This window comes from Benincasa hispida, chromosome 3 (genome assembly GCF_027475165.1).
Source record: "Benincasa hispida cultivar pf3 chromosome 3, pf3_genome.v1.1, whole genome shotgun sequence".
In the NCBI taxonomy this organism is placed as follows: Eukaryota; Viridiplantae; Streptophyta; class Magnoliopsida; order Cucurbitales; family Cucurbitaceae; genus Benincasa; species Benincasa hispida.
This window is the reverse complement of record NC_143480.1, coordinates 9,149,337-9,159,523: the sequence shown is the minus strand read 5'-3', so window position 1 is coordinate 9,159,523 and position 10,187 is coordinate 9,149,337.

Sequence of the window (10,187 nt, the reverse complement as noted above, 5' to 3'; positions counted from 1 at the left end):
GAATCCTAAGGTTGAATACAAAGGTACTGAAAAGGTTATCATAGGCGATGACACTTCTTTATCTATTTCATACATTGGCGACTTTGTTGTATCCTCTTTTAAGTTGAAAAATGTTCTTTGCGTATCTTCAATTGGAAAATATCTTATTAGTATCTCGAAATGTGCTCAAGATAATAGTGTTATTATTGAATTTCCCTCTAATTTTTGTGTGATCAAGGACAAAGCTAGGTGGGACGAATTGTTGAGAGGCACCCTCAGAGATGGTCTATACCAGTTGAATGTTCCTAAGCAGCACATAAATAATCTTCAACAGCCAGATAGTTTAGCACCCATCAGCACTAGTTCTATTTGTTTCTCACTAAGTAATGACAATGTAAAGGTGACCAATCTCTTTTACACAAACGACTTGGCCATCCTTCTTCACAAAAATTAGATAGAGTTATTAAAACATGTGATCTGAAACTTTCTTCTAATGATACATCTTCCTTTTATGAGGTCTGCCAATTTGGAAAAAGTCATGCTCTTCCCTTTCCAAAGTCTAATTCTCATGTCTCCAATTTATTTGATCTAGTACACGTCGATGTGTGGGGACCCACTTTTACATTATCTGTCGATGGCTATCACTACTATGTGTTATTTGTTGATGATTATAACAGGTTCACTTGGCTTTTCCCTCTCAAATAAAAGAATGATACTTTTAATGCCTTTATAGAATTTAAAGCTCTAGTATTAAATCAGTTTCAGACAACATAAAAATGGTTCAAATGGTTAGAGGGGGAGAATATCAATCAGTCATTACAGTTTGCAATCAACTTGGAATTCAAGTATGAGTATCATGTCCTTATACCTCTGCCTAAAACGAACTTGCTGAAAGGAAGCACTGACGAGTCGTTGAAACTATACTCACCCTCCTAGCCCAAGCTTCCATGTCGTTAAGATACTGGTGGTATGCATTTCAAACATCATCTCTGTTAATTAATAACCTTCCATGTTCTGTAATTCAAGGCCGATCACCAATCGAAGTTCTTCTCAACAGAACCCTTGATTTCACGCCCTTACGCGTATCTGGGTGTGCTTGTTACCCGAACCTTTGCCCATATAAAAAAAAAGTTTGACTTTCATTCTGAACGGTATGTATAGCTCAGGCCTTCTCCTTTACATAAATGACATCAATGCCTAAATCAAGTTGGTCGTATATTTATCACCCGACGTGTTATATTCAACGAAGAAGATTTTCCCTTCAAATCTGGCTTTGGCAGGCCAACCCAAATGTCTCCACAAAGCCCATCACATGATTCTATCTCTACATGGTTTGGTCCATCAAACTTTTTACAACAACCTAACTCCAATCACCCAAACCGTTTCGACCTATTCGGCTCCTTGTTTCAATCCTCTAATCTCAATCCAACCCAAAGCCCAACCCTACTACCTCATGCTTCTCCTCGCTCCTCCATACCTACAAACCAGGCCCCACATCTATCTTCACCCGCCTAGGCCCAAAGTTCTTCAACCCAACATACCCCAGTTTATCCAACCAACATCAGCCCAATAGCCTCTCCCTTTCAAAACAATCCACCATCCCCCTCACCCTCCTTCAAATCTCATTATTTAAACTAAAATGCTTTCCCTAACTCTTCAACTCCTTCGGCTTCCCTAATGTCCATTGTCAATGACCATCCCATGATAAAGCGAGGAAAAGCTAGAATTATTCATCTGAAGGCCTGGGTTGCTTCGACCTTCACCTCAGTCACTCTGAAGTCTCCTCAAGAGAACCAATCACCATGAAAGAAGCACTTCAATCTCTTTTTTGGAAGGTTGCCATGGACGCCGAGATATCTACAGTTTGCAAAACAAATACTTAGTCCCTTGTACCCTTTCTCAGACCAACTCAATATTATCGGATGAAAATGGGTGTTCCACCTAAAGAAAAACTCTTATGGATATGTTCAGCACCACAAAGCTTGGCTCGTCACCAAGGGGTTCCATCAAACACTAGGTGTTGATTTTTTTGACATCTTTAGTCTCGTTGTTAAATCATCCACTATTTGTATTGTCCTCTTTCTTACTATCTCTCATGGCTGGACTCTAAGCCAGCTTCACTTCAATAACGCCTTTCTAAATGGCACACTGAAGGAAGTTATGTATATGACTAAACCTCTAGGCTTTGAAGATATCCAAAAGCCAAATCATGTCTGTCAGCTCCACAAAGCTATTTATGGCCTCAAACAAGCCCCGAGGGCTTGGAATGATGAACTAAAATAGTTCCTCATCAGCTGTAGTTTTGCTGTCAGCCGATCTGGTGCCTTTTTATTCTATCTTCGCAGAGCATCGATGATTGTTCTCCTATACATCTATGTGGATGATGTTATCACCATCAAAAGTAATCCTATGTTTATCTCTCAACTGATTCTACACTGGACTCTCATTTTGCATTTAAGGATCTAGGTAAGTTGAGATATTTTCTTGGCATAAAAATAACGTATTTACCTACTAGAATTCACTTGAGTCAATCAAAATACATACATGACCTTCTTGATCGATACAATCTCTCTAGAATCAAGACCTGTCCCACACCAGCAGTTTCGGGCAAAGCAATCTCTATAAATGATAGGACTCCCTTCAAGATCTGATTCAATATCGAAGTATTCTAAGAGCTCTCCAATACCTGGTTAACACTCGGCCTGAAATAGCCTTCATAATCAATAGGCACATCAATTTCTGAAAGCACCAACAGATGTTCATTAGAAGGCAGTTAAACGGATCCTACGCTATTTCAAAGGCACATACTCTTATGGTCTCTTGATTCAACCTAGTGACTCTTTAACAATCACGGCCTTCTCCGACACAAATTAAGCATTGAACATAGACGACCACAAATAAATTACTACACGTTGTGTTTTTCTCAAAACCACATTAGTTTCTTAGTCTTCAAAGAAGCAAATGCATGTTGCCTGTTCTAGTACTGCGTCAAAATATCGAGCATTTGCCCATGCCTTATGGTGTTCCGTTTTTCTGTGACACAAATCTTATGGTGTGAAAATATGAGTGTCGGAGCACTAGCCTCGAATTTGATTTTTCATGCTTGGACCAAACATATAGAAATTGACATCCACTTCGTATGTGATCTGTTGGAATATAAAGAACACATGCACAACGGAAGCAAGGATCAGTAACGTTCAAATTACATAAAAACAAGAGCATGCATAAAGGGTTAGAAATTACAACCATTTTAGAATCCACCGTAATCTTCCCCTCCCGAGCTCGATCGACATCACCAATGCAAAATCCTCGCTATTCTCTAGTTGAAGATCACGGTTGTGGGACCATTTTGTTAGTAAAAACAAGGGAATTTCACTTTAATAAAAGGAGAGCGAAGAGATTTAAGTGGAAGAGTTTAGATCAAAAGTCAAAGAAGCATTAGATTTTATAATATTCAAAAACCAAACTATTTATAGAAAAAATACATGCAAAATCCTATCTTGCATGCCTTCCTGTAACATCCCAAATTTTAGAAAAATTTAAGTTAATTATCTAAAATTATTGAGTTTAAATTTCCCTTTCTTTTGGATAATTGAGATTAAATTGAAATAATTGAAAAACTTTTATTGGTTAAATTGAATTTAATTGATTAGATATTTGAATTGATTAGCTTGAAAATATTGAATTTTGCTTCCCTTTAATTTTGGATTTTAGGGTCAACTTAAAAAAAATTTAAAAGAGATAATTAATTTCATGTGATTTTGAATTGATTTAATATTTGGAAGAATTTAATTTGTATCAAATTGATGGATCTCCCTTTAATTTTGGTTTTTGAAGCCTAAGATAATTTGAAAAGTTAATTGATTTATAAATTTAATAGAATCTTTGGAGATTTTGGAGATATTGTGATAAAATATTTTATTTATCTTTTCAAAATTTGAAAAAAAAAATAAAAGAATTGAGATTTCAAAATTAAATGAGAGTGAAAAGAGGTAAAAAATTGGGGAGAGAGCAATTCGGTTTTTCAGCAGCAGTTTTCACAAAATGGTCGATTTTCAGAGTTTAAACCATTGGATCGTGCTCAAATTTGGTCGATCTGTTCGAGACATATAGAGTTTCATTTTGAACGGTTGGATCGTTGTTTAAAGCTCTGATTTGTTCGTAATCGCTGCTGAATAAAATCTATAAAACTGCCTAAACAATTTATGCCATCCGACAGCAACACCCGCTGCCTATCTATGGTAGCCACGAGCCGACGTGTCATCAGCCGCCACTGCCCGATCTTTGCCGAAATCTTGAGGAAAATCTTGGATTCCAGATTTGGAAATTTTGAGGTATTGACCATCAAGCTAGAGACCATTTTTCGGCCGAAAATTGGTAAAGATTGGTAAGTTTTGGGTAAGTTGTTGGTTGGTTATTCTTTTGGATTGAGAGTAATAGTGGAAAAAGTAAGTTATTGATTTTGGATTTAATTCTTGATCAGATTGGCTAATTGAATCAAGTTTTGAAATTTGTCTTGGACCAAGCCACAACTTTGGGTTGATTCAAGTTTTCCAAAGGTTTTAAGGAATTATTTGTGTGGACTTGTGACGAAGTTGAGGTAAGTGATACTATTACCGGTGCCTTCGTGCCAGGCGACCTAGATTAGACCTATAAAGTTACTTGGTGGACTCTGGAGCATGATTTTTGTTTGTTATTATGTTTGTTGCATGGCAGTTACAAGTATTATGAGCATGTTCAAATTTCTAATCAGTACTGATATTATGTATGCGATGCATGAATAGACCAGTAGAGCGGTTTATTGTCTCGGCTTGACGCATGTTTTATTTTAGAAGACCTACGAGTTTAGTTTCATGTTTGACGATGTGCCTACGGACCGCTAGACATGCGTGAACCGACAGGTTTACGTTCATATTATTATCATGTTTCACGGTGTGTCTACAGGCCGCTAGACATGCGTGAGCCGACAGGTTTACGTTCATGTTGCTTTTATTTTCATGTTTCATGTTTTGACGGCGAGTCTACGGGCTGCTAGACATGCGTGAACCGACAGGTTTACATTTATGTTATCATCATGTTTGATGGTGTGCCTACGGGCCGCTAGACATGCGTGAGTCGATGGGTTCACGTTCATGTTATTATCATGTTTGACGGTGTGCCTACGGACCGCTAGACATGCGATTCAAGGCAAGATAGTACATCTTTTGGTTTTCCTTTCATCATCAAAAATCGATGCAGCTGTATGAGCCCCGAATAAAGGTTTTACTTATTTGTTATCTATTTTGGAAAACTGGCTTTATTATTTTAATGAAATTTATTTTCCTCAATGGTCAAATGTTTTGAATGTAAGTGTATAATTACGAGTAACGACCCTTATCAGAGTACTCAAAAGGTCGGGTCGTTACAGTTGGTATTAGAGCCTAAGTTTTAGGTTCTGTAGACTACGATATAAGTCTTAGTTTTGTGTCCCTTATGGCTATTCACGGATCCTTCGTCCTTGCCGGGTATGTTCTTTTATTAAACGTTTTATGGAAGATGTGTTTAAAAGCCTTCAGGTCTTTATGTATTGACTGATTGTTATTGCTAATTTAATGACCTGAAAGAAGTTAGTATGAGATGGCTATTTTGTTTTGGTGTTATGGAAAGAAAGAAGGATCATTATAAGGCCATTTGGCGTTAATTTAATTCATGGAAGGACTGTTAGAAACGAACATATATTTCTGTTCAGGGATATTGAAATCTGATAGAACTATAAAGTGTTATGCACATATGACATGAAAGAAAGGAATGGATGTATTTGGTTAAGCCATAAAATAAGGTAGGTGAATTAAAAATTCACTGAGGAATAATATTAAGTTTTGCATTACGAGAATAAAACTAATGGTGCTACAAGGAACTTTATCACAAGGCACACGTTCTTAGTTACGAGATTAAAGTTTCTTTATAAAATAAAAAAGAGGTGAAGAAGAGACTATAAATTCTATTAAGGATTACTAGATATTAAAGTCAAAATGTTCCAAGAAAATTTTTTAAAGGACTAATAGGTCATGATCACTTTCATGGTATTGAAGTTAGTGGAGCGAGTAATGTATGGTGTTTTGGTTCTTTATATAGCGTGCCTAAAAGGAAGAAGAATTACTAGAAGGAGCATAAAGCGATAGCATAAGGAACTATATACAAGACCTAGGTAAGATGAATTGGTCAAGAAATGCCAAGATGGTTGAAATTATAGTTGCCTTTAGATGGGAGAGAACAAGTTATTGGATTGAAAATTCTTAAGGTGCTTTGGTTTGAACTATGTGTTTGTCGCAAAGGTTCAAGTTTAATTAACCATATCAAGAGGAAGGATAAACGTTTTGACGTTTAAAAGCAATGTTATCTTATGGCGATACCCTACTAAAGTTCCAAGTTTGGAATGGAATTTTAGATTTATGGAAAAGGTTACAAAGGGTCATGTTTCTTGGTTTAGAGATTATGTCTCACTCTTGAAGTGAAAAGTGCATCTTCAAGTTTTTGGGTTAAACAAGGATAAATGTGAAGAAAAGAATAGTATTTAAGGAAAGGTTTATTCATATGGGGAGATAAATGGAAATTAATGTGTTCAAGATTCTAAAATAGTTAAGAAAGGTTTGGATTTTAAGACATGATATGGGTGGATACAAGGCATGGTTTGGTATAAAATAGGAATCTCTCATTACCATTTGGAACTTTGTACTGCAATATGCAGTGTTCGAATAAAAATATAGCTTACTTAGGTTGTTGGATTGTAGACTGTGGAAGGGGATTCGAATAGTCACATGTTTTGGTACAGATATATTTCACTAGAAAAGTGAAAAAGAGCATCTTGGATTTATTAGTCTTGGAAAAGATAAGGGTAAGGGAAGATGAAAGGATTTGAGAAATATTTTGTTGTTTTCAGAAGGTAATGGGAATTAATGATTTGAGATTAAGAACAAAGGTTTGGTTTGGTGTCCAAGATAGGAAATATGTGTTTACGAACCTTTAGAGTTGGTATGAACAATCTTGTTACTATTTGGAACTATAGATCTTAGTATTTGTTGGTTGAATGGATATCCTACCTAAGCTATTGGTCATAGAACACAGTTTTAGCATGAGAATTTGATTAAGCTAGACTATCGTGCGTTCGAAGAGTGCTTAGCAATCTTCTTCAAATTATAGTGGAGTCGGAGGATATAACGTTTTATGAAAGGATGTTTAGTAGCAATAGTTGCTAGAAACTATGTAAATGGAAGAGGTAAGGCCTCGTTAAAGAAGGGGAAGACATTGAAAGGTATTAGCAAGGTTTAGAGGTTTTGATTGTGGACACAAATATCCAGAACAAGGAATTAATAAAGCCATCGATTTTATTTGAAGGTGAAAGTCATCTAGCTCCAAGTAAGAAACAAGCTATATGAGTATTAAGGTTGAGTAAATTTGATCTTCCAGAATGACCCCTAGCACAGAGATGAACTTGAGTTGAGAGCAACTCCTATTCTTAAGGCTCCTCATAGAAGGACTCTAGTAGAGTTGGAATAGCCTAAGTCAGTGATTAGCAAAGTATTTCATATGTGCCTTAATATTTTGCCTTGGAGCACACCAGCTTTGTTTATTAGGAAAGAAAGATGATTCACGCGACTTTGTATCAACTATTACGGATTGAATATGATAGCATATCTTGGTTGCAGGGGACTGTCTGGGCAACTAGGTGTCGAATCTGAATTCTGAATCCTGGACTTGAAATGCCATGCGAGATATGTTTTCTGTTACATGGACAGTGAGGTGACCCACTCTATGGAGTGTGAACATTCTCAATATAGATGTATGCAATCATGAAGGTCTTTATCTTAGAAACTGGCATCAAGTAATGGTTACAGCTATTATGAGGTTATGGTGATGTATTTTGGAATGACAAATGCTCTACAGTATATGGCGACTTCAAGAGCTTCATTTAAGTGAGATTTTCAGACTCGTGTATAGGAGGGTCTAAATGGTGATATGTGTTTGTTTTAAGATTAAAGAGTAACATAATATTGTCTCAGATAAGTTATAAAATTCATGGTAGGAGGTAAAGACTTTCTGAAATGTGGAGTTAGCGCTAATTAAAAGTTCTTTGGCAGTATTATCAATCAGAAGAACCGATTTGGAAACATGAAGATGAGACAAGAACTAAGTATCACGAATCTTTAAGGACTTGAACTTTCGAGGACGAAAGTTTCTTAAGGAGGGAAGAATGTAACATCCCAAATTTTAGGAAAATTTAAGTTAATTATCAAAAATTATTGAGCTTAAATTTCCCTTTCATTTGGAAAATTGAGATTAAATAGAAATAATTGAAAAAATTTTATTGGTTAAATTGAATTTAATTGATTAGATATTCAAACTGATTATCTTGAAAATATTGAATTTTGCTTCCCTTTGATTTTGGATTTTATGGCCTACTTAAAAAAAATTAAAAGAGATAACTAATTTCATGTGATTTTGAATTGATTTAAATATTTGGAAGATTTTAATTTGTATCAAAGTGATGGATCTCCCTTTAATTTTGTTTTTGAAGCCTAAATTAAGATAATTTGAAAAGTTAATTAATTTATAAATTTAATAGAATCATTGGAGATTTTGGAGATATTGTGATAAAATATTTTATTTATCTTTTCAAAATTTGAAAAAAAAAATAAAAGAATTGAGATTTTTTCGAAATTAAATAAGAGTGAAAAGAGGCCAAAAATTGGGGAGAGAGCAATTCGATTTTTCAGCGACAACTTTCACAAAATTGTCAATTTTTGTAGTTTGAACCATTGGATCGTGCTCAAATTTGGTCAGTCTGTCCGAGACATATAGAGTTTCATTTTGAACGGTTGGATCATTGTTTGAAGCTCTAGTTTGTTCGTAATCGCTGCTGAATAAAATCTATAAAACTAGAAATTCCCCTACTAGTCGCAAGCCTAAACAATTTATGTCGTCCAACAGTAACACCCGCTGCCTATCTATGGTAACCACGAGCCGATCTTCCATCGGTCGCCACTGCTCGATCTTTGCCAGAATCTTGAGAAAAATCTTGGATTCCAGATTTGGAAGTTTTGAGGCATTAACCATCAAACTAGAGACCATTTTTCGTTTTGCAGAAAAATAGTAAAGATCGGTAAGTTTTGGGTAAGTTGTTGGTTGGTTATTCTTTTGGATTGAGAGTAATAGTGGAAAAAGTAAGTTATTGATTTTGGATTTAATTCTTGATCAGATTGGCTAATTGAATCAAGTTTTGGAATTTGTCTTGGACCAAGCCATAACTTTGGGTTGATTCAAGTTTTCCAAAGGTTTTAAGGAATTATTTGTGTGAACTTTTGTGACCAAATTGAGGTAAGTGATACTATTACCGGTGCCTTCATGCCAGGTGACCTAGATTAGATCTATAAAGTTACTTGGTGGACTCTGGAGCATGATTTTTGTTTGTCATTATATTTTGCTTGTTGCATGGAAGTTACAAGTATTATGAGCATGTTCAAATTTGTAATCAGTACTGATATTATGTATGTGATGTATGAATAGACCAGTAGAGCAGTTTATCGTCTCGGCTTAACGCATGTTTTATTTTAGAAGACCTACGGGTTTAGTTTCATGTTTGACGGTGTGCCTATGGGCTGCTAAACATGCGTGAATTGACAGGTTTACGTTTATGTTATTATCATGTTTGATAGTGTGCCTACGGGCTGCTAGACATGCGTGAACCGATAAGTTTACGTTCATGTTATTATCATGTTTGACGGTGTGCCTACGGGCTGCTAGACATGCGTGAGCCGACAGGTTTACGTTCATGTTACTTTTATTTTCATGTTTCATGTTTACGGTGAGCCTACGGGCCGCTAGACATGCGTGAACCAATAGGTTTACGTTCATGTTATTATCATGTTTGACGGTGTGCCTACGGGCCGCTAGACATGTGTGAGTAGATGGGTTCACGTTCATGTTATTATCATGTTTGACGATGTGCCTACGAGCCGCTAGACATGTGTTTCAAGGCAAGATAGTACCTCTTTTGGTTTTCCTTTCATCATCAAAAACTGATGCAGCTGTATGAGCCACAGGCTATCTTTCTTTGCTCGTGGATGCATAGTCTTATCCCAGTAATGGGATCACTTACTGAGTATTTTATACTCAACCTTTCTTAAATTATGTTTTTCAGGTAATGATAGGAACGGATCGACGGTGACGAG